Here is a 24,645-nt window from a genome sequence, read left to right as displayed (position 1 = left end):
AGGAATGTTATAGATATTAATATAACCTTATATCTTAATAGGTGTTTCTAGAGGGAAAAATGCAGGTAAAAGAGGTTTCAGAATATAACTCACTAGCAGAACATTTGCTAGCATATAAAATCCCCTAGCCTCAATCCCAGTATTGCTCCCTATTTATGAAATTATTAGAACAGCAGATTAATGAACATAGTCTTATTAACAGCAGAACTAAAAATATATGAGAAATTCAACAAATTTTTGAAAAAGTAACAAAAAATTAAATACAATGGAAATCTTTGAGTAGGGAGCAGCTGAGAAATAATATCTTTAGACTAATCTATGATAAGGTATTAAATGGATTTTTAAGATAAAGAAAGTAACACACACACACACACACACACACACACACACACACACACACACACTTACCCTAATCATTTTGCAGGTTTGATAACATCAGAGAAAGCAGACAATATAGGTCAGAAAAGAAAGCAAAGCAGTGAATTATATTCACTGTAATGACACAGAAAACTTGGAAATATTTAATGATCACAAGCACATACAACTTAACAAATAAGTGAGTTTAGGATTGGCAAATGGAAAATTATTAATGTACAAAAATTATCTGCCTTAATACAAAATTTTAAGAAGAGCTGTAAAATGAAGTTAACATGAAATGCCATTTGAAGGACTAAAGGAATTATGGTACTTAAGCGAACATTAAAGAAAATGAAAATGAGTCTCATAGTGAATCCTATTGTTATATAATAATTCAGAGAGAAATCAAATAAGGAGGAGATGGAAGAACCCCTCCCTGATTCCAAGGAATGATTAAATAATGTTAACTTTTCCTGTCTTTCCAAATCGATTTATTTTTCCTTGTAGTCCCTGTGAAACTCCCAGCAGGATCTTGGTAGATATTAACAAGCAGACTCTTACACAGAGTGTCAATTTATATTGTGAAAAAAAGTCAAGGAAATTTAGTGGGAAATAATTTCTCTTTGCAATAGGAGGTTTAAAGACTAGTTTCAATGTACTTTAAACATTCATAATACATGTATAAATGCTCCTTGCACAAGGATATTTTGATATTTTGATAATGCCAAATATAGGAAAAGCCAAACTATGAAAATGTCAAATGTAAACATAAGAAAAATATTAATGTCACAAAAATGTATTCAGAAAGGTGAATATAATTAGTACTTATTGTATTTCATCAAAAATACATATTTTCAATTTTGTAGATAATGATAAACATATCAGAGGAAGAAATTAAGGACTGGAAAAATATGACATGTACATGCTGTAAATAAATGTATCTAATTCATATACATGCATGATAGAATAAAGCAAAATCTACTTTTAATGGACATATTATTTGAATAAACAACAAGTGATGATACATGAATAAGATGCTTAATGGAGGTCCTCAATTTGCCATCAAAATTACAATTAAATCCATAATTGTGTTTTACATATAGTACAATGGATGACTAAAAAACAGCTAAAAAATCTTAAAATACCAATTATTCATGAAAACGTTGAACAATGGCAATAAGCACACAGCACTGGTAAAGATTAAAAAAAAAACTACTTTCCCAAACAGACTGAGTTCTTCTGAAAAATAAATTGCACACCTATTAACCTATTTTTATTAATTCTTTGATAATTTCATATAATGTGTTTGAACACAGTCAACTCTTCATTTCCTTCCTTTACTGCTCTTGCAATGCCTCCATCACTTCCCATTTACTTTGAAATTACTTGTTTTTTTGTTTATTTGTATATTTTAGCACGTTTGCATCTTTGTTGTTGTTGTTGTTGTTTTACCAAATCAAGTACAGTTTTGTTGTCCAGTTGGTCGTGGGATTAGACATTGTTTGAATGTATGGTCAGACATCTGTATATTCATATTAGTATCATTTATAATAGTGAGGACTGAAAGTAACAGACTCCAGGAATTTTCTGTACATTACTCAGTCAACGCAAAGTTATTCAGAAAAATAAACTTTCTCTCTTTCTCTCTCTCTCTTTATATATACATACATATATATATATATATATATATGTACACACACACACACACACACACACACACACACACACACAAATGTCTCTAGTATAGGATTTTGTTCAAATTATTTGGCAAAGTAAAGATATTCTAAAAGAAAGGAGTTGTACACTACCTTTCAAGAGCTCCAGGAGTAAAAGAAGAACATAAAATGTGCATAGAGGTATGTGCATAGTGTGATTTGAGAATTGATTAGAGCATTGTTCATTAATGTGCATTTAAACTATGGATATATTATGTAAATGTACTTCCATTGAATAATCTAAGTAGTTAACGTTGATTTCATTGGCTGCATCTAGTATGACAACCAAATATTCTGAGCACTTACAAGAATCATGTCTCTTGCTTATTTCTCAGAGCAATCCTGAGGATGTTCTATCTCATTTTTCAATGTGTCTCCAGAAACTTAATCAAGGTCAAACAACAAAACACTCTAGGGCTGAGAGTCAGTTTTAGTTAATCTTACAACAGAACTAAGATAGTTCATATGTTTGTTATAACCAAAGCCTGTCAAAGTCTGTAGCCTTCAAAACCAGCACTTACTTCTGAAGTGTCATTGTGCACACTTCTTTCTTACAGTCTCAAGAAGTTGCCATCCTACAATGGCTTCTCGGGATTGTAACAGTTACTAGAATATGCCTGAAGTCAATAGTGAGAGAATGTATTCCAAGTTTAAATGGTGAATGGGGCCTCTGAATAGCATCCCTTGAAGTGCAGACACTGAGGTGGGCTGTCAAGTGCATCAAGGAGAGAAAACTGCTCAGTGTGAGGCTGATGAGGCTGCACCCAGAATAGTGTAAACAGTTCTGGGCATCTCAACATGAGAGAGCTGTCAAGAAATTGGAAGAGATTCAAAGAACATCAGGGAGCATGATTAAAGGACTAGAGGGATTGATTTATGGGGAAAGATTAAAAGAACTAGGTAAGGTCTATATAGATGAAGCAGAGCTAAGGAGGGAAATCTAACCACATGAATATTTGAAGGGCATACACACAGAATGAGGAAGCCTACTGACACTGCCCACAGAGAATTTAAATAGGCTTTATAGGATAGACTCCAGAAATGAATATTTAGTCTAACTACCAGGAAACGTGTGTCAACAATGAGATCAACTAGACTTTGAAGCATCTTCTGAAAGAAAAGGTAGAAGTCAGTCCTTGGAACCATTGAGAATAAGCACTGACATTAACGTGCAAGGTGACTAAAGGTGAAAGTTCAAAAGAGGCCTATGGACCAAGTTATAATCCAGATGACATCAGATGCATAGGACTAGGACAAGCCTCCATGAAAGTAGGGGCAAATCATTTCATTGTGGGAGTAGATGGAAGGTGCCTACAGGAGCAACTAAAACTATTGTGACACCAAGAATCTACCATTATATACTAGCATGTTTCTTTGCAACTACTGACTTCGTTTCTTGACTATATATTGAGTAAATAAATATTAATCAATATGATTAACATGACTATAGAAGACTAGAATACATCCTTAGAATGATATTTGTAATTTTGAAATGAAATGTGAATTTTTATGGTTATATAAAAACACAAACAAATTAATATTTTATATCATTTTACAAAATATAAATTGGTACTTTTGTTAAGGTAATTGGGTTTATTATATGGTTTCATTGTCAATGTATATAGAAAAATAAAAAGGCTTGAATAATATAGACTAACTTACCATCTCAAGGGGGTCAACAAGAGCAATAACAATAACCTGTGATTATGTGGGTGTATCTTGAACAATTCTGTTCAACAACTGAAAAGGATGGTGTCTCCAGCTTGGCAGTCGTGTTTTTGATAGATTACCTTTGGCTCCTGTGGAAACATGGTCATCCCAGATTTTTAAAAATTCATTTAAAATATATGTGTATGTTTACATACAAACTTAATACGTATGGTAGGCATTATGATTTTTCAGACTTCATAGTTTTATTTTACCTTCTCTTTTATCTGTATTATTTTCTCCCTCTTACTAATCAGAGCCCCACATTGCTCCCATAGTTTTCTTACATCACTGTGATCTCCAATATCTCTCCTATTGCTTCTCTGCCTTCTTCCACAACGCTCCATTTTTACTTTCTTTTATTTTTAATATTTTATTAACTTATTCATATTACATCTCAATTGGTATCCCATCCCTTGTTTCTTCCCATTCCTCCCACCCTCCTGCTTTCCCCCTACTCCTGGATCTGAGGGCGATCTGTCACCCCATTGATTGCCAGGGCTCATTGGCTGATCTGGCTGGCTATGAGAGTGTTCCTTCCTCCCTCACCGCTCCACGTGAGGCCCTCCTGAAGCTGTGTGCTTGGTCAAAGAGGACGACTTTCCCAGAATAGAGGAAGACAGGTCTTTGGTCAAGGGTATAAGAGTAGCTGTGCTTCCATGCTAGAAACTCCAAACAAGCTCACGGTCCATTTGTACTTTATTATTGCTGTTGCCCATACTCCCTTCCCCCATGAGATTTGGGGAGTAAATCCCTATTGCTGAAGACACTAGACACTTAAACACAGCATTCACTGACACCTTATGTTGCCTGCTCCCTGAGAACTGGATTTCATGGAAGTAGGTGATGAGAGGCAAATTTCTGAAGGAGGCAAGCAATCAGCACTCCAACCAAAATATGATGCTTATGAAAGAGAACAACTACCAGTATGGTATGACAAAACTCAATGTGCAGTAAAGGCATGCATAACTTGATGGCAACCAACAGATCTCTGATGGAATTAAGACTTGCTCAACAAGAGGATAACCATTCCTGGTACTGGAATCCTAGTCAACTACCCAGAACTAGTAGAGTCATGGATCATGACAGAAAACCTGCAAATTCTGCTTTACTGAACCAATGTAATTTCTAACTACATTCTAATATTGGTTTTTGCACCATGGATAAGGATAATCTTAATCTTTTATCAATGAACCTCCTTTTGAAAGCAAATGAAGTCCATCATAGAAAACTACAATTGGACAAAATGTAGATATCAATGGATTTTTTTGGATGCCAGCACCAAAACAAACATCACAGTTACTGCATCTGTGACTCAGAAAATATCATGAAAGAGGTGAGAGACGGTGAGAGCCAAAACTTTCTTGTCCCTTAGAAATGGCTGCCAAAAAAACTGGAGCAATGGCAATATCAGTGGATATATTAACATACTAGGAGAAAAATGTGTTTGAGGTTCTACCCCTTAATAAACAACTACAAGAAATTAATGACTGCTGGGAGAAATGTATCTAGATTCTTCCATGTATGACACTCCTTATTGATTGTCCAATCCAGAGTGGCCAGCCATAAAATCATATTCATAGAAAAAGAAAACCATATTCAAGAGGTTTTATTTACCTATGTTTGTGTGCATACATGTATCTATCTATATATATTACGTGTAATAATAATAATAATAATAATAATAATAATAATAATAATATCAATTTAGGTGTGGAATGCACCTGGAATGAGTTGGAGAGAGGGTAGCTGGAAAGGGCTTGATGGTGGAAAAAGAAGAGTGAAACGGATGTAATTCTATTTTAATTAAAAATATTCATATCCTCTTTTAAAAGTAAACTTTCAGGCAAACTTTTGTACAGAGTAGTAGAGACGATAAGGAAAATCCCACTCCTGAAACCTAAGCAGGAAAAGGGATAAAGTAACATCTTTCCTGTACAAGACAGTATTTATTCCATAGAGTTTGTGTTTCAAGTTCTGAGTTCCTATTAACAGATGAGCTTGTTTAAAGATCATCTACCAAAAAAGGGCATCTAGCTAAAGCAATATTCTGCTCAAAACAAGAAACATTAAAAATGTGGAGATCTGCTGGCAATAGGAAATCAATCAGAATAAAAGTTAAATCATTCTTAATATCTTAATCAATATCAATAACAAATAGGATTCCATTTATGTAATTTTGATTTGTAGGCAGAGATTTTTATTTTCCCTTTTATTAGCAGAACACCTGGGGTTGAGTTCTGCCTCCATCACAAATTGGTCTTGTAATTCTAAAGTAAAACACAACAACAAAACTCATCGATTATTGTAAACCTCATCTCATTTGTACATTTAACCTTAAACCTGCAAGGTCAAATCACGCTCTTTATTCAAAAAAATTCTAATATTGAGAACATATTAGGAATACAACTTTAAATGATTAAAAGGGTGAATTAATAAAATAAATAAGTAGCTTAACTTTGTTATAGCATAAAAGCAAAAACAATTCAAGCCAGATACCAATTGTTTAGCATGGCTTATAGTTATAAAATGCTGACTATCATACCCAGAATCTTAGGATATATGTCTGATCCTCCACTTCTTCAAAAGTGAGATGAATCTTATTAAGACATATGAAGGTCATTCTAAAATAAGAAAATAAATCATAATTCTATGAGATTAGCTCTGCTTTCTGGGAAAGATTTCTCATTTTATTGTGTTCAAGCAAATCTCCAACAATCTTTTTTGTTTCTTTGTTTTTGTTTTTCGAGACAGGCTTTCTCTTTGTAGCTCTGGATGTCCTGGATTCACTTTGTGGACCAGGCTGCCCTTGAACTCACAGCAGTCTGCCTACCTCTGCCTCCCAAGTGCTGGGATTAAAGGTGTGTGTCACCATGCCTGGCCATGTCCACCAATCTTTGGAGCTCAAGACAGGCCTAGTAATTTCTTAGTTAGCTACCTACTAAGCAGTTAATTCCAGCTAATATAATTCAGAACAAATACTTGAAAGATACTTCAACTTCAGTAGCCAAAGTAAGTTTCTCTCCATTTATTTTTATTCTCGGGTCATATAAACCATAACTCGAGATAAAGGAAGTAAAAACACAAAAATAATTCTGAACAAATAGTACATTCACATGAATTGTGTTAAAATATATAAAATACTGTACATGTGTATTGGTTTTGTTACAAAAGTTAGCAGAGGTTTTACGGAGCTTAGTTAAGTCCCAACTCCCTATGACCCTATGATATATATATACAATTTTATAAGAAAAAGGGAATTTCCTTTTGTATAGTATACTTGATCCTCTGCATGTTCAAAAGAACATCACACAGCAACATGTTCGATGCTTGCATGTGGAGAGTACAGCAGGATTCCAGAGTCTCTGAGAAGCGAGCAATGTTTCTTGCTGTTCTCTGATCAGCTGCGTTTCTGTGACTAGGAGCTGGTGGTGTGTTTGAATAGAGCTGGTACTATTTAAAGAAAAAGCTATGTCACTTTAGAGGAGGACTAGAGCAAAAATTATAGGTATGCAAATAGTAGCAGAGTGAACTGACTCATCCTAGAGAAAGCTGCTATGGATCTAGCTTAAACTATACTGATAAGCCTGAATGGATCAGGGATTACAAATCATCTGCTTTGTGGAATATTTTTGTTGTTAACAGGGAAACACCTTTTTAAAAAATATTTTATTAATTTATTCATATTATACCTCAATTGTTATCCTATCCCTTGGATCCTCCCATTCCTCCTTCCCCCTCCCCCTTCCCCCCTACTCCCCTCCCCTATGTCTGTGACTGAGGGGGACCTCTTCCCCCTGTATATGCTCATAGGGTATCAATCTCTTCTTGGTGACCTGTTATTCTTCCTCTGAGTGCCACCAGGCCTCCTCATTAAGAAGACATGATCAAAAATGGGTGACCAGAGTTCATGTGAAAGTCAGATCCCACTCTCCACTCAACTGTGGAGAATGTCCTGTCCATCGGCTAGGTCTGGGTAGGGGTTCGAAGTTTTCTGCCTATATTTTCCTTGGCTGGTGCTATAATTTGAGCAGGATCCCAGGACCCAGATCTGCCCATCATAATGTTCTTCTTACAGGTTTCTAGGATCCTATGGATCCTTCTATTTTCCCATTCTCCCATGCTTCTCTCACCTAAAGTCCCAATAGGATGTCCTCCCTTCTAACTTACTTTCCTGGTAAGTAAAGTCTTTCATGGGACATACTTCTTGGGTTAGTGTCTCGATATAAGTGAGTATATACCATTTGTCTCTTTTTGCTTCTGGGTGAACTCATTCATTATGATAATTTCTATTTCAATCCATTTGCAGGGAAACACCTTTAACTGGAAGAAAGTAGTACAGTTAGTCTTAATGCTTGCTCAGCTCTTTCTTTTCTTTCAAACATTTAGTCAAGTGAGTTCTCATAGGAGTTTGTCATGTTAAAAATTTTCATGGGGTTGTTTGAATATATTCTGTGCTGATGAGTTCTCAAAACACAAAAGCAAAGATTAGATTAACCATGCCACTTTCCTGAAATGTGTATTATCCAACCCAATAATCTGTGGAGGAGATGATAGCCAACCAACACAGAACAGTTAACAAACCTTTAGCTAAATGAGAAAATTGGTTTTCCATATTATGTGCGCCCATAGTTTTGTTTTCATATTATTCCACTTGGGACTCTATTTTATAGTATGTACATATAAATATACAGTTTCTAAAACAGTGATTTCTTGAGGATTTTTTTTAACTGACAAAGAATTATGTTATTTTTCCTCGTTCCTGCTTCCAGTCTTTCCCAGCTATTCTCCTTCAAGTATTTCTAATGTATACCCTACACTCATGTTGATAGCTTTTTAAATTGTTATTATTGTTATATACATAAATGTAGGAAAGCATATACAGACTTTTTAAAAATTGCTAAGATTATCTTTGTTGATGGTGTGTATATTACTTCAAGGCTTTCCACTCTTTTTTGAACAACCAGTAAGAGTGAGTCATGTTTGAAATGGCATAATTCCCCTCCTCGTATTTACTTCCCAGTATTTCTTTGTCTAAAGGTAGGAGTCCACTAAATTTATGCCTTTTTCATTAATATGTCTATTGATATTGCCATTGTTCCAGAGTTGTTTTATAGGTATTTCTAATAGAGCCTGTAAAGAAGACTTCCTGATATTTATATTATTTATATTTATATTATTTCAGCTTCTTTCTTGATATTCCCTGTGCCATAAATTTGTTAACTGTGATGTGGCTGCATGTGTTGGGGCTTTACTCCTCATGATCTGTTGATATTTGCATTGTGTCCAGTTGTGATTTTTCTGCCATAGTTTCCATTTGGTATAAAGAGAGGTTTCTTTGGTAAGACCTGGTAGCTACACATCTGTGGGTACAAAAAAGGAGGAAAGGATTATACTTATTAAGGAAAGTGGTGGTGGTAGACTCCTTTCCAAATCCATGACCATACTAAGCCCCGGTAAGCCGAGTAGGTGTGCAGTAGGAAGAATGATTTCCTTCCTGTTGGGTGTGACTTAAATCCAAATAGACAGCTGTTGGTCATCATCAACATGCGAAGGCTACTCAGCTCACTATTTGGGATATATTACTATGCTGGTCAGTGTCATGGTTCATAGATGTTGCAGTTGGGTAGTTCTGTTTAATAGCTACTGTTCCAAGAATCCTGAAAAATTTTTTTTGTTCCATAGATTTTAGGTGGAGGAAAGAGGCTTTCAAGTAAGACCCACCTCTAATTGTATGATTTTTCATCATATTTTTTTTTTATTTTTTACCTTCAACTTTGATAAACAACAAAGGACTACAAAAATAATCTACTGGAATCTTATCACATTCACTCTCCCATTTATCTCCTCAAGAGTGAATGACAGTCAAAACTTTGAGTGACTGTTTAAATGACAATACAAATACATAGGTACATGCATGAATGAATATATGAATAAATTAATTAGGATATACATAATGCAGATGCCTCCATCCCTCTTTCAGAATGCTAAAGTACATTAACCTCTAGCTTAATGATGATGAATGAAAAACAAACTCTTGAATTTCCTAATACACTAAAATTTGGAGAATACCTGATGAAATATTCTCATCCTAAAGAAAATTAAAAAATACAGAAATGGTTAATTTTATTTAGTGCCAGATTTGCCACATTTATTTGTCTATAGATATTTCCTTTTAATCCTTTTTATTTTCTTTTATTTTAGGTTTTAAGTTTTACTTTTATTTATGAGTGCATGTGTACATCTGTGTGCATGAGTTTGTGTGTGTGTGTGTGTGTGTGTGTGTGTGTGTGTGTGTGTGTGTGTGTTTGTGTATAGATGCATGGAGAGGCCACAACAGAGCATAAAATCACTTGTAGCTGGAGCTACATATGACCATGAAAAGCCTGCATGAGCAACAGGATGTGGTCCTATGAAAGAGCTGCAAGCACTCTCTCTCTCTTTTCTTTGTATTTTCTTTTTATTCACTAAGTTATTTATTCATTTTACACCTAAATTATAGCTTCGCCCTCCCTCCTTTCCTCCAAGTCCCTCTGTCTCCCCTCCCATTTCTCCATACTCTGTTCCTCTCTTTAGCCCAAGACAGGGGAGAGTTCTCATGGATATCAACTTGTACATGTATATCAAGGCACTGGCAAAACTAGGCACATATTCTTTCAAAGACAGCCCAGTTTGGGGAAAGTGATCAAAATGAAGGCAATGTTTTCAGAGGGAGCCCCTGCTCCCACTTTAGGAGTACCACATAAAGACCCAGTAGCATAAAAGCAACATATTTGCAGTGGGTCTAGATCCAACCCGTACATGCTCTCTGGTTAGCAGTTCAGTCTCCATGAGTCCTTATAGGCCTAGATTAAATGATTCTGTAGGTTTTCTTGTGGTTCCCCTGAACACTCTGGCTCTGTCAATGTTTCTTTCTCCTCTTCCAGAAGATTCTCTGAGCTGTGCATAATATGTGTATGTGGATGTTTGCATCAGCTTTTAACAGGTGATGGCCAAAGTGCCTCTGATGACATTTATGCTGGGTTATTCTCTGAAAGTTTAACAGAATATCATTAATAATGTCAGGGGAGGGTCCCCTCTCATGGCATGGGTCTCAAGTTGGGCCAGTCATTGGTTGTCTCTTCCCTCAAATTCTGCTTCAGACCCCATTCCTACACATCCTGTGGCCCTAATTTTGTGGCTGGGTAGGTGTCCTAATCCCACCATTGGAATTCTTGCCTGATTACAGCAGTTGACCAGTTCAGGCTCTATGTCTTAGCTAGGGTTATCCCAAAGACACCATTGTGCTAGGTTTCTAGCTAGTTCCAGAGATGCTGTCCCAATCCAGTTGTCTTTCCCAGTACTCTTCCTCTGTCCTCCCCTATCTTATATCTTCTGTTCCCATCCTGACCCCTCCCTCACCTAGTCTCCACCTTTCACCCCTAACATTGTCTAATTTTCCCTTCTCAGTAAGATTCAAGGGCCACACCTTGGCACCTCCTTGTTAGCTAGCATGTTTGCGTCTGTGGTTTGTAGTTTGGTTATCATTTACTTATAACTAATGAATGAGTAAATACCATGTGTGTCGTTCTGGGTTTGGATTATCTTACTCAAGATGATCTTTTTCTAGTTCCATCCATTTACCTGCAAGTTTTATGATGCCATTGTGTTTAATTGGTGAGTAATCAACCTCAAGTGAGAAAGAAGGCTGATATACAAAATATAGAAATAACTCAAGAAACTAGACATCAACAAACCAAATAACACAATTAAACAATGGGGTACCAATCTAAACAGAAAATTATTTACAGAGGAATCTCTAATGGCTTAGAATCACTTAACATAATATTCAATATTGTTGGCCGCAGGGAAATTCAAATCAAGAGTATGCCAAGATCCCATCTTATATCAGTAAGAATGGTTAAGATCAAAACAAAATAGAAAACAAAAACAAATAAAAGAGAAATTAAAAAAAAAAACCAAAACCAAAACAAAGCAAAAGAGAAACAAACAATCAAACAAAACCCTCAAGTGACAGCTCATGCTGGGGACTATGTGGAGCAAGAGGAACACTCCTTCATTGCTGATGGAAGTACAAAATTGTACAGCCACCTTGAAAATATATGTGGTGGTTTCTCAGTAAATTGGGAGTAGATCTGCCTCAAGACCCAGCTATACCACTCCTGGGCATATATCTAGAGGAAGCTCTACCATACCACATGGACACTTGCTCAGCTATGTTCATTGGAGCTTTATTTATAATAGCCAGAAACTGGAAAGAAACTAGATATCCCTCAACCTAAGAATGGATAAAGAATGTGGTACATTTACTCAGCCAGCATTCTTAAGTGCTAAGTCATGTCTTCAGCCTCCATTTAATTTCTTTATTAGCTTTATCTTCTTCCTTCTTTCGGGGATCTCCATTTTACAAAGAAGAATTCATACTTCTCCCAAAGTCAAGTAATTATGATACACATATAATCTGAGAAACCCTGGGATAGAATGGCAAATGCTCTGAGTTCTCCTGTAGTTGCTATAGATGGCAGCTATCTTAGAACTGGAAATATTCACAGAGCCAGACAGAAGACGAACAGCTTCTAAGTTCACAAGTTCAGCACTGTGGCAGACAGAATCATTTGTCCTGTTCTTGAGAGTTTAACATAAGCTTTTGATAGTGAACTCTTCTCCAGTGTTAGGAAGGTTCCAGAGATGTTTCAAACAACTCATCTGAAGGGGTTAGGTTGGAAGGAAAGCACAGTTTCAGTAACTGAATCAAATACTGGGACTTTTTTATTTGAGATCAGGGACAGACACAGAGCTGTGTGCATTTTCCTGGCTGAACAAATCTTAAGAAATCACGAGTCAGTTCTCAGCACTGACTCACAGTTCCTGAAATGGTGAAGATGAAAACTCACTGCTCCAAGTAGCAACAAAATGAAATATTTTTGAACACCTTTTTTTTGACAGGTTCGGGAAAGCAAAGGAAGCACTGGAAGGTAGAGTTAGTGGCTGCAAATGCCAGCAATGAATGTATTGAGAGCAGTTATTTTAGTGGTGCTGGTGATAAAAATTAAATGGGGCCTTATGGGCATGTACACTGCCTCAGAAAGTGTTGGGACAAATGCACATTTTAAAGGCATTCTCACCAGCTAGGCAGACTTGACGAGAAATGCCAAGTAAGAATAGGAATGGGATGGAGAAAAGAGGTAGGTCAAAACAAGATAGAGTTTGCACATACATCGAGGGGTATCTGGGACAGTTTGTAAAGTACTCAATCTAGAAAGGCAAACAACAAAGAGAGGAAAATGAAGCAAAAAGGTACAAAAATTAAGAGTTAAGTGTTTGAAAATGCATAAGGCCCAGGGGAAGAGAGAGAAAAGATTGAATGTATATCATTACTAAGTAATGAGATATAGTTTGACAAACTGCCAAATTTTTAGGATCAAGCCAGCCAAGCTGAGAATCTACCTCTTCTACTCAGTAACTAATAGACTCCACAGAAACCACACTGGTTTCCTGAATACTTCTTTGTCTTGTTAAAATTCGTGCTAGGAATTAATATTCTTCATTAAGCTTAAATTAAATATTTGTTGTAGGATCTTGGGCAGTCCATGACAAATGGGTTAACGCTTAAACCGGTCTACTGAAAAAATTTAGTAGCAAAAGTTTCTGGACAAAAAGAGGAACGAAGCAATATCTTTGGCATGAGGAATTCTAGCCACATTTGTCAGTCTACACTATATTTGTAATAGGGTCATCACAGACATGATACATGCTTAAGATATTTTTGTTAAATTTATGTTGTATATAGCATAAGTCTTGTTGATGGTTCACAAAAGAATATACATATATAAATGCAATAATAATTAGAAAAAAGATTTCATGAGTATGATGGTGAATGGGAAGGGTATATGGGAAGTTTGAAGAGAAGAAAGGGAAGGGAGGACATGAAATTAAATTATAATCTAAAAAGTTGTATTATGTGTACATGTGTGTGACTTGAAATTAAAACAAAAAAACAAAGAAACAGAATCCTAAATTCTTACTGACCCTTACCAAAGGGAATAATGGAAAGTTAGTGGAGATTTAAAATTCAAAAGAGGTGCTGAGCCTCTCATGGTCCAGAATTATACACTAAAGGGAGCTCCAGGGAAGGCTGTCCACCTCTGTAGGTGAGTGCATGTTCACAGGACTGCTGTTCTATAGGTCTGCCACACAGCCACAGCAAGAGGTTCAAGTCTTAATAGAGTCCCATAGAAATCACTGCAGTTCTCAGGCACACACCAGCTTCAATGTAGGAAGTAGAGAAATCAAACCCCAGTTTCTCACCTACAAGAGACAGAATTTGGTCTAAACGTGGAGTAGGAAAATTCTTAGTCTAAACAGCCTAGAGTAGAAGAGATTGAGGAAGTCCTTTCAAGAAAGATATTAGAAATCCAGAAAATGACCAACCAACAAACAAACAGACAAACAAATAAACCAAACACAAACAACAACAACAAAATGCTTATAGCCCTTATGTCTGTTTAGATGTTAAAGACTTCAAAATATCAGCATCAGAAAAGAGTTGTTTTCATCTTTATTTAACATAGCTTATGCAAAACACTCTGTCCATTTAACCTGCTAACATCATAACACATCACTGAATGGTCTGTGACGCATAGGGCAAGTGGAATTGTACAGCTGAGGAGAAGCATGCTACGAGCTTAAGTATAGACAGGTTGTAAGGAATGGTGATTCCACCCAGCCCCGGTTTAGGAATGAGGAGTAAAAAAATTAAAGAAATGAAAACATCATCAGTAGTTTTATAATAAGGCAGTAGCCATCTTATTCTTTAAATTCTCAATTTAATATTGTTGTCTGATAGCTAGTTGGTTCCCAAGGTTGTTTTTGACCATCATGCCATCAAGCTGCCTCTTCCATAATCCTTAATCCTATTAGCACCTTAGGGAAATGTGCATTGATACTAGATATTGAAGAAGAGCCAACAGATGGTATGCAGATACTCTATAAAGTAAAAGATGTCTTGAGAATGGTCACAGAACAGTACTCTTGTAACTATGAAGTTGTTTAGCTCCATTATTCATCAAAATCTTTTAATTTCTATGTGACACATTGGGAGTGATTGCCAATCACCAGTGACTTCTACTCACTAGGCTGAGTGATGAGAAAATTAGAAGACTTGAAATTCAGATGCATTTAGTATAGAGACCAAGAGTTCCTTTCACTCAGCCTTAGTGTCTACACAGTCCACATTAAACAACTCCAGCTTGGTTTTGTAAAATTGAGCCTCTAGTTAGTTTTAGTGGGGTCTAGATTGAATATATCTTAATTTTAGTAATGGGGTTTCTGCTTTGATATTGTGCTTTTACATGAAGCTTACACCTTGTTTTTATAACCCAGTCTGTAATTTTAGTAATTTACCTGAATCCTATTTGCTATCATGAATTAATGAGGAGACAATGTGAAATAGATACTTGAAATACAATATTTGCAATTGCTGGTGTGTGATTTACCTAGACTCTATTAACTTTTATATAATAAGAATGACTCTAATTACTACATAGAAGTCTGAAATATCTGGTGTGTTAAGTGTATTTAAAATTATAATTATTCACTTAAGTAGAATGCTAGCATTTCCATAATTGAATATTTGTTTATTTCTATATTATCTTTTTTCTCCATTATTATATTCTAATTTTTATTTGGCATGCCTGTTTATTACGTCTCATATAACCTCCTGTGTGTTAAATACTCAAAGTCTACTTGGTAATGGCTTATTTATTCTCCATATTTTTATGAGTTCTGCCTTCAGGTTCCTTTCAATTGGGAAAAGTCTATCTGTTGACATTACTGAGCATGTTGAGTTTTCTGATATCAAGACATTCAAATCTGGTGTCTATATTAGCAATTGTCTACTTCTCTTACACTTGATATAGGATATTCATCATTCAAGACATATGCCATGATGTATGCGCATGTAAGTCAGGAAAACAACTGACTCAAAATACAAATTAAGACATATACATATATATATATATATATATATATATATGATGTAAAAGGAAAGTGATTCATAGTTTCCAAAGTATTAGAAATGGGAAAAGGAATCCTCTAAAAAGCCTACAGTCTTATGCAGAAATTTAAAATGTCAGTGTAAATATGTGAATTTCCTGATGGAAGAGAAATGTGTATTGGTAGCAAAGCAAAGAAAGCAATTACATGGGAGAGGATTGAGAATGGCCCACATCCTTAGAAAAGATATTAAAGCGAAAGAAAATTTCAAGATTTTTAGTCTGAGGAAATATGATTTGAGTTATGAAATTGGTGTTGAAATTATAAAGTTTCTAAGTGGTCTCTGAGGTAGAGAAAAGCAACTCATGTATTAGGTTTTAGCAATTGTTATGTTTGTGGTGATTACTATAAAAGAAGAGGGAAAATTGGAGTAAATATAATAATAACATTCATATGACGTTATTACTCATGAGGAGAGAAGGACATCTCATGTTAAGAATTAGAGTATCAAAAGAATAAACAAACCTCAAGAAACGACTCGGTGCTGTGCCTCAGAGTAAGGTAGTATGACTGAGTAGAGAGACAAAGGGAAATCAGCTGGCAGGACTTGAAAGCTGGTGAGTGAGGGAGGAAGGAGGGGCTCATCAAAGTAAAGAAGAAAAGTGATGGGGTATTGGACAGCACCTTCCTCTGAACTGAAATGTTCCCTCCCAGAGAGAGGGGAAAGCTCACCAGATTCTGGAGGAAAAGAAAGTGTCATATGTCTGGGAAAGTAGAAACTTAAGAGATTCTCCAAAGCCCTCCCAGTTTTAAAGAAAGAGAAAACAGCCACCAGAAGAGGAGACTCTACCTCTCTCTTACCTCTAACTCTGAAATCCCCTAACATTTTATTTTTAAAATAGACTATGTAAATCAATGCTATCAAAATGTGATTAATATTATGGCCCTTGTATATTCTTATGTATTCACAATTGCATCCTTTTTCCACAAGGAAGCGGCCTACATGGCTCCATCTGTCCTGAGGCTCATATTGTTCCAACCTAAGTTGAATTTCCTCTCTAGGAACAGTGGACAAGCTGTTTATTAAACATGACAAGTATTTTTCTTAAGCTCTGCAATTTAAGTCATTTGCTTAAGAAGTATTTCCCAAGATATTAAACCTTTATTCCCTTGTTAGAGTTGCTTATATAAATTTTTGTACCTACTGTGACAACCACATTTTAAATTTCCTTTCGGTCTGAGTATTCTTGTCTTGGTAATTGTGCAAAAAAACCCATTATTTTAAGCATGTTTGATAGCCTGTCTTATTTTTTTCCTGTATGGTCCTCTAATGAAATGCAAAATTTATGAGGAAAAACTTTATTTTTGGTACTAAATTATTTCCCAAGTTCATATAGAAGATACATAGTAGTTGGTGATAAGTATTCTAGAATTAATAATTGAATCAGTCCAAGATCCTAATTACAGACATATTATGTTATAGGCTTGAGTTTAAGTAATATTAATTAATACTTACATTGAGGTGAAAGACCCACCTATGAGAATTACATTTGGTGTTTACAAATAAAACAATGAACCTATGAAAAATACACTATCTCCTCTTATCTGTAACAGGAAGGGGAATCTCCTAATCCTCTTGGATTGTCTATACTTTTGAAATTCCTGTTTCATGCCACCCACAAAGTTCACATTTTAGAATTTCATAATCAAGTGATGAAATAAATTCTGAAAGTCCTGGAAGTGCTTTAAAGAAGTTTACTATATTTTTCATTATCAGTAGCTTCATGTGCCTCATAGGCCATAGGAGGGAGACGTGTCATAGACTATCACATTTTTTTTGACAACATTGTGTTACCAATCTTTATTTCACATATGATGAAGCCACAGATGGTACATGAATGAAAAGTATCTTTACCAATACCTATTTTAACTGTGCAGTACAAATGGACAGGCATTCAAAATGTTGTAATTAGCTCATATAACCACATATACGTTTCTTTTTCTATGATTTATTTTCTTGCTACTTTTCTAACAGTTTACACAAAAATGACCACACCAAAAAAAAACATGAAAAATATCTGTATTTTAATTGTGAAACAAACATCTCAAGAAATTTGACATTTTCAAAATCCCTAAGTACCCAAACTAAATTTGTAAATAATTTTCTTTTAAATACTTATTATTTGAGAAATTTGTAGGAACATAGAAGTTATTTTAATAATTTACATCTTCCACTCATTTGCTCTAGCTACTTCCACTCCTCATAAACTATCTCCATGCAGTTCCCTCTCCTCCTTTTTACTGTAAATCAATTAATCAAATTATTGCTGCCTATGGGGACTTGTGTGGTGTCATTCAACTAAAAATCTTCTGCATAACAAAGAAAACTGCCAATTTAATGGGGAGGTAGTCCACAAAGTGGAAAATAATATCTGATAGCCACAGTGTTGAGAGACAAATAGTGTCTGTAACATGCAAACAACAGCAACAACAGTAAAATTTTAAATGTCAAGAAGTAATCCCAATAAAAATGGTCTAGAGAAGGTAACTGAAAGTTCTCAAAATATTAAATACAAGTAAATGGCTAAGTTCTAGTTTGATAAGCACTTTTGGCTGTCCTTAGCTAATAGGTAAAATCAATATGTAAATTATTAGAAAAATAAAACGAGACATTAACAAGAAATAAACAGTATATTTATATTTTTATATTTTAAATATGGATAGTTTTATGGACAACTGTTGGATAGACATTTTCTTTGTTCCCATAACATTTACAGCTCAATTAAAGGTGCACATTAATAAAATAATTACCAAAGTTACAATTAACTGTAAAGTGTGACATCATAATGCATGACAATTCATGATTATATATCCTCCTTTGAGGGTGGGGAAACTCAGGATACAGGTATAATTAAGATGGATGTGTATAATAGGAAGGGTTGTTGTAGATCTGGGTGTGGACATAGAAGATGAAGTAGCTTCCAAGAAAAAATTAAAATGTATATACATTTTCTTAGGTTTGATGCAATAACGGCAACACTTACAAATAAAAGATCTTTTAAAAATATTTTTCTTCTTCTCTTCCTCCTCCTCCTCTTCTTCCTCCTTCTCTTCTTCCTCTTTCTTTGTGGAATAGAGAGAAAAGATATGGTTGCAATTGTAAAAGGCAGACAGGCTATTGCTTTAAAATGCCAATGATGGAATTCAAATGGGAATACACAATAGTGTACAAAAATTAAGATGTTTAAGTAGAAATTATCACAAAAGATAACATTTTAGTGACTAAAATTTATTTATTTATTTATTTATTTTTAAAATTTTTTTATTAATTTATTCTTGTTACATCTCAATGCTTATCCCATCCCTTGTATCCTCCCATTCTTCCCTCCCTCCCATTTTCCCCTTATTCCCCTCCCCTATGACTGTTTCTGAGGGGGATTACCTCCCCCTGTATATGCTCATAGGGTACCAAGTCTCTTCTTGGTAACCTGCTGTCCTTCCTCTGAGTGCCACCAGGTCTCCCCCTCCAGGGGACATGGTCAAATGTGAGGCACCGGAGTATGTGAGAAAGTCATATCCCACTCTCTCAACTCTACTATGGAGAATGTTCTGACAGTTGGCTAGATCTGGGTAGGGGTTTAAGGTTTACCGCCTGTATTGTCCTTGGCTGGTGCCTTAGTTTGAGTGGGACCCCTGGGCCCAAATCTGCCTATCATAATGTTCTACTTGTAGGTTTCTAGGACCCTCTGGATCCTTCTACTTTGCCATTCTCCCATGCTTCTCTCATCTAGAGTCCCAACAGGATGTCCTCCCCTCTGTCCCAGTTTCCTGGTAAGTGAAGGCTTTCGTGGGACATGCCCCTTAAGCTAGTATGCAGATATAAGTGAGTATATACCATTTGAGTCTTTCTGCTTCTGGGTTAACTCACCCATTATGATCATTTCTAGCTCAATCCATTTATCCACAAATTTCTGGAATTCCTTGTTTTTAATAGCTGAGTAGTATTCCATAGTGTATATGTACCACAGTTTCTTTATCCATTCTTCTACTGATGGACACTTATGCAGTTTCCATGTTCTGGCTATTATGAATAAGGCTGCTATGAACATGGTTGAGCAAATTTTCTTGTTGTGTGCTGGGACTTAAAAATAATGGAGCTGTTTCTCTTTTATTTTGTATGTGTGTTTGTTTATATATGTGGATACAGGTGTCTGTCCATGCACTTAGAGGCCAGAAGTCAATCTAGGGCATAATTCTTCAGAAACTGTCAAGGTAGGTTTTCTAAGACAGAGAGATTAACGTGAAGCATCCTAAATTAGCTACATTCAATGGCCAGGTGCCTCCCAGAGATCCACCTACCTCTGTTTCTTTGGTCCTGGGATTTTAAGTTGACATCATCACATGTGATTTTTCTTATTGGAGTTCTATGATTGGAAATCAGGCCCTTATGACTGAGCAAAAAGCACTTTACTAACCAAGTAAATTAAAAGTCTAGCTGCTTTCTTTTTTTCCAATTTCAAAATTCCCAGTTGCTCTTCTAGGTCTATGAACTTAGACATTTTTGTTGTTACCATTGCATGTACACATTTTACTCGCTCTCTTCTTTTTTCAAATGCATGTAGGCTTCCTTTATTTATAATAAGCTACATATAGTAAGAATGGTTATGAAACAGTCAGAAAAGCCATATGTAAAAGTTACATTCAAAATGTTTAACTGCTAACAAGCACTTCCTGTGTATTCAGGTAATTAATTTTATTTCTTCTTAAGTCTCTGATAGGGTTGAATACCAGATAGTTTACTTTTGCAATTAAGCTTTGCTGTTTAGGGGTTAAGGTGTTTTCAATTCTAAATATTTGTCTTACTTTGATAAGGATAAGATATCACAGATATTGATATAAAAATCAGTATTTTGGACACAACAAAATAGGAAAGATGTTTTCTTCAAGGCTGCCAAAACAGTATTATTGTAAAATGTATATAATCCCTGATTGTATCATGGTTCTTCTTGCTGTAGGTAGTTTATTGTATATATGTATAATAATATACATGTTTATATATATATATATGTGTGTGTGTGTGTGTGTGTGTGTGTGTAAAAGAAAATGTTTAAAAAACAAACAACACAGAAACCAAAATATTTAGCTCATTTGTATTTGTCAACCTTGAAAAAAATAATATCTATTTTATCTAGGTGAGTCTAAAGTTTTGTACCTACATCTTTCTATTCTTGTGTTTAATTTGTACCTAAAATCCATTCTATCTTGCATTTATCAACTTAAAGAATATCTGTCTAGACCTTAAGACATTTTCTTAGCTCCTAAGTGATTTAAGCATAACTGTGAAACAATCAAGTCTTCAACCTCATCAGACAAAAGAAGGAATGAAATTATTACCTAAGTAGGAAGTGCAGGCAAACAGCCTCTAAAACTAAGAGATGACAGACAGTTTACTGCTTGATCACTCACCCGTTCTTTTTCTTTATCATTGGAGCATCATCCTCAGCCTTCTGGCCCAGTGTGTTGGCTGACATAACTATGAAGTAGGAAATACAAAGGACTTGATCACCCTGTCATGGCAGAACTTGGCAGTCAACTTAGCCGGTGTCCAGTCATGTGTGTTTTTGACAGCTTATAATTTGTAAAGAGAGCATGGACATTTTTTCTCAATGCCTAACGTGCCATTAATGAAGCAATCTCCATAAGGAACTTTTATGATGCTCATCAGCTTCATTGAGGTAGGCTAGGGTTGTTGCTAGGAGCTGACATGTCTCAAGTCATCACTCTAAGCTTAAACAGGTTTTCCTTTTGTTCTGTTCCATAAAGCTCTATTAGCGTTTGAGACTTTAAAAAAAAGATATATATATATATATATACACATATGTTCCAAGCTAGCCTCGAACTATTGGGAATTCTGGGATTAAAGGTATACACCACCATACCTATGCTGAAAATTGAACCAAGGATTTTATGCATGCTAGGAAAACATTTTACTAACTGAGCTACATTCTACATCTCTTTGGATGTCAACTTTCTGCATGTGTGTGTGGTGTGCGTGTATGCATATTGCATGTTTGCAGGAGTATGTGTGTGTGTGCACAAAATTATAGAAAGAGTTAAATCTTAGCTCAGTTTTAAGTCTCAGCTAGAGCTCATACCAGTTTGTGATTGTATTTAACCCTTCGCCTTTCTTGGACATTAATAATCTTACCTAGATCGAGTATTTAGATGAAATAAGGTTGATGGGTTAAACTTCACAATAACTCATATTAAAAGTTATTTCTCCTTTTAAGTATTAACAATTTTAGGGAAAAGACAAGGTATCAAAACTTACAAAGCCTTGAATGACAAACAGGCTAGTGATAGATTGACTAGAATGCTTAATTAAGTATTGAGGGAGGGTTGTCTAAAGGCTTTGTTCAAGAAGACACTATGTTGTTTGTTTATTCATAGTAGACAATAATTTTGATATAGAAAAAACATATATAAAAAGCATGGTCTATTTTTCCATTAAGTGATAATGACAAAATGTTTGTCAAAATATTGCTACTGACTGAGAAAATGAAGGGGCCAAAGAGTCTTTCTTCTTTATTTCAGATCATCAATCTTGTTTATGTCAAACCTGCAGAAAATGTCACAATGATATAAGTTTCATTCAGAATATTTTTGAAGTTGAGAAAAGATACAACAATTTCTTCTGTATATATGTCTGTATCAGACTAATGTCCCTGACTGACATAATCCCAACAACTTGAGACACTTGTAAGGAATCTTGTAGTCATTTACCATAAGTAGACTATGTATAAAAGTAGGAGACATGAAATTAATGTATTTTGTGTGTCCTAAATGAGCAAAACAAGATCAAATTTATAGAGCAGATTAAAAATATATACTAGTTAAATAGTAATATAATATGAAAATTGAAATACTCAAGACAGCACAGTGTAAAGAATGTTTGGTGAATTGAAATTTATAAAACCTAAGCTTCAGATCTAAGTACTATTATTGATAGGTAGGTAACTTATTTGGGGAAATTCTCTGTCTCTATGAGGCTTCAATTTCTACATCTGCCAAGTGCAGTCTATGAAAAAATTCATATATATACCAAGAGATTTTCTCTAATCTAGGTTTTTATAAAGGATCATCATAAAAATAACAGTAGAGTTTAGGATCTAAGAGTAAAGGTGTCTAGTGAAAAATTAGAAAATATGAATGAAAAGGGAAATGAGTTTCCTGAAAAAGAGTTTACCTCCTATGACTAAGTAAGATGGCTTATAGCAATAAAAGATGAGTATGAACAACTATGAGGGTAGACACAGTGTTTAAATATAAAGTGGCTGGAGAGAGAGGTTCATTAAAAACTTGATTCAAGGGGTTGAAAATAAAGAATATAGAAATATATAAGGAAGAGAGAACAAAAAGTAGATAAGTGAATCTACTCCTCAACTTATTGCCTCAATTGTCACTTACAAGGTTATTTTTAACTCACTGGTATAGAATTTTCTATATTGATGCAAAATAAGTTTAATTTTAGATACAGAGGTATAGGTATAGAATTCAATGTAGGATTATTCTTCACACACATTATATATATATATATATATATATATATATATATATACTGTAACATGAGGTATTGTACCCGTATAACTCAATTATAATACAATGTTTTATTACATTACTTTGAAAGTGCTATTTCAGGCTGTTTAGGATAGAAGTTAATTGTTAATTGAACAAATCATGGTCATAGCAATTACAAGTTTACTTTTATCACAAGAATATACATCTTAGCTGCAACAGAGATATATGATTCCAAAGAAAGGTAAGATAAAATAAATAAGGTCTTGAAAAACTTCAATGACATGCAGAATATGGTATTTAAAATGTTTTTTACTATTTTAAAGATTCATTGACAATAAGACAGGTTAACTTGTAGCAACATCCAGCCCACCTCAAAGAGGACTGCAAAGGCAATCTTTGGCTTCATTAATAATTTTCCCCAATTTTTGTGCCCCTCCTAAGGTATTATATGCTCCAACTCAGCCTGAAAAAAACTTAAGAGAACGATGTCCTTTTCCCTTTATAGGGGTTGGGTAGATATCTGCTTGCTCTCTGGGTATACAAATGCTTATTTTCAGCGGGAAGTGAACTCAGGAATGTCCTCTTTACCTGTCAGGTTAGGAGACAGGAGTTGAAAAGAAAGAAAGGGGAATATAGAAATATAGAGGGAGGATAGAACAAAAGGTAGATGATTAAGCTAACTCCTTAACTTAAAGCCTTAATGTTACTCACAAAGAAGGTTATCTCTAAGTCATGGGTATAGAATTTTGTATATTGATGCAAATCATGATCATGTCAAATACTAGCTGATTTAGCACAAGAATATATATCCTACATCAAACAGACAGATATGATTCTATAGATATATAAGACAGACAGACAGAATTCTCCCTAAAAATGAGCAAACTTAGATGCAGGCAGAGTCAATGGCTGAACTCTGCCAAGACAGGGTAAGCATTCTCAGTAGTTCCTGCCTCACGAATAAGTCTGGCAGAGATATTGTACTAGAAAGCCGAAGATGAGGCTTTAATGTTAAAGTGTTGGATGACTGTCCAGGAAGTAAAGTGTCTCAGTCATTTTTTTTCATTTTGGAAGCTGCCAATCTGCTACCAGTTCACACAGGCATTTAAGTTTTATTCCTTCTCAAGTCTCAGAGAGGGGTTGAAGACCAGACAGTTTAGTTTTACACTCAAGTTTAGTTGGTTAGAGGATAAGATCTTTTTGATCAAGAAAAAGGATTTAAGTTAATAGAGATGATATATGATATATATTGAATTTCATTCATAAATTTACACCCATTATGATAGCAAAGATG

This window comes from Acomys minous (genome assembly GCF_964271855.1).
Source record: "Acomys minous genome assembly, chromosome: 1".
NCBI lineage: Eukaryota > Metazoa > Chordata > Mammalia > Rodentia > Muridae > Acomys > Acomys minous.
This window is presented reverse-complemented; position numbering follows the sequence as displayed.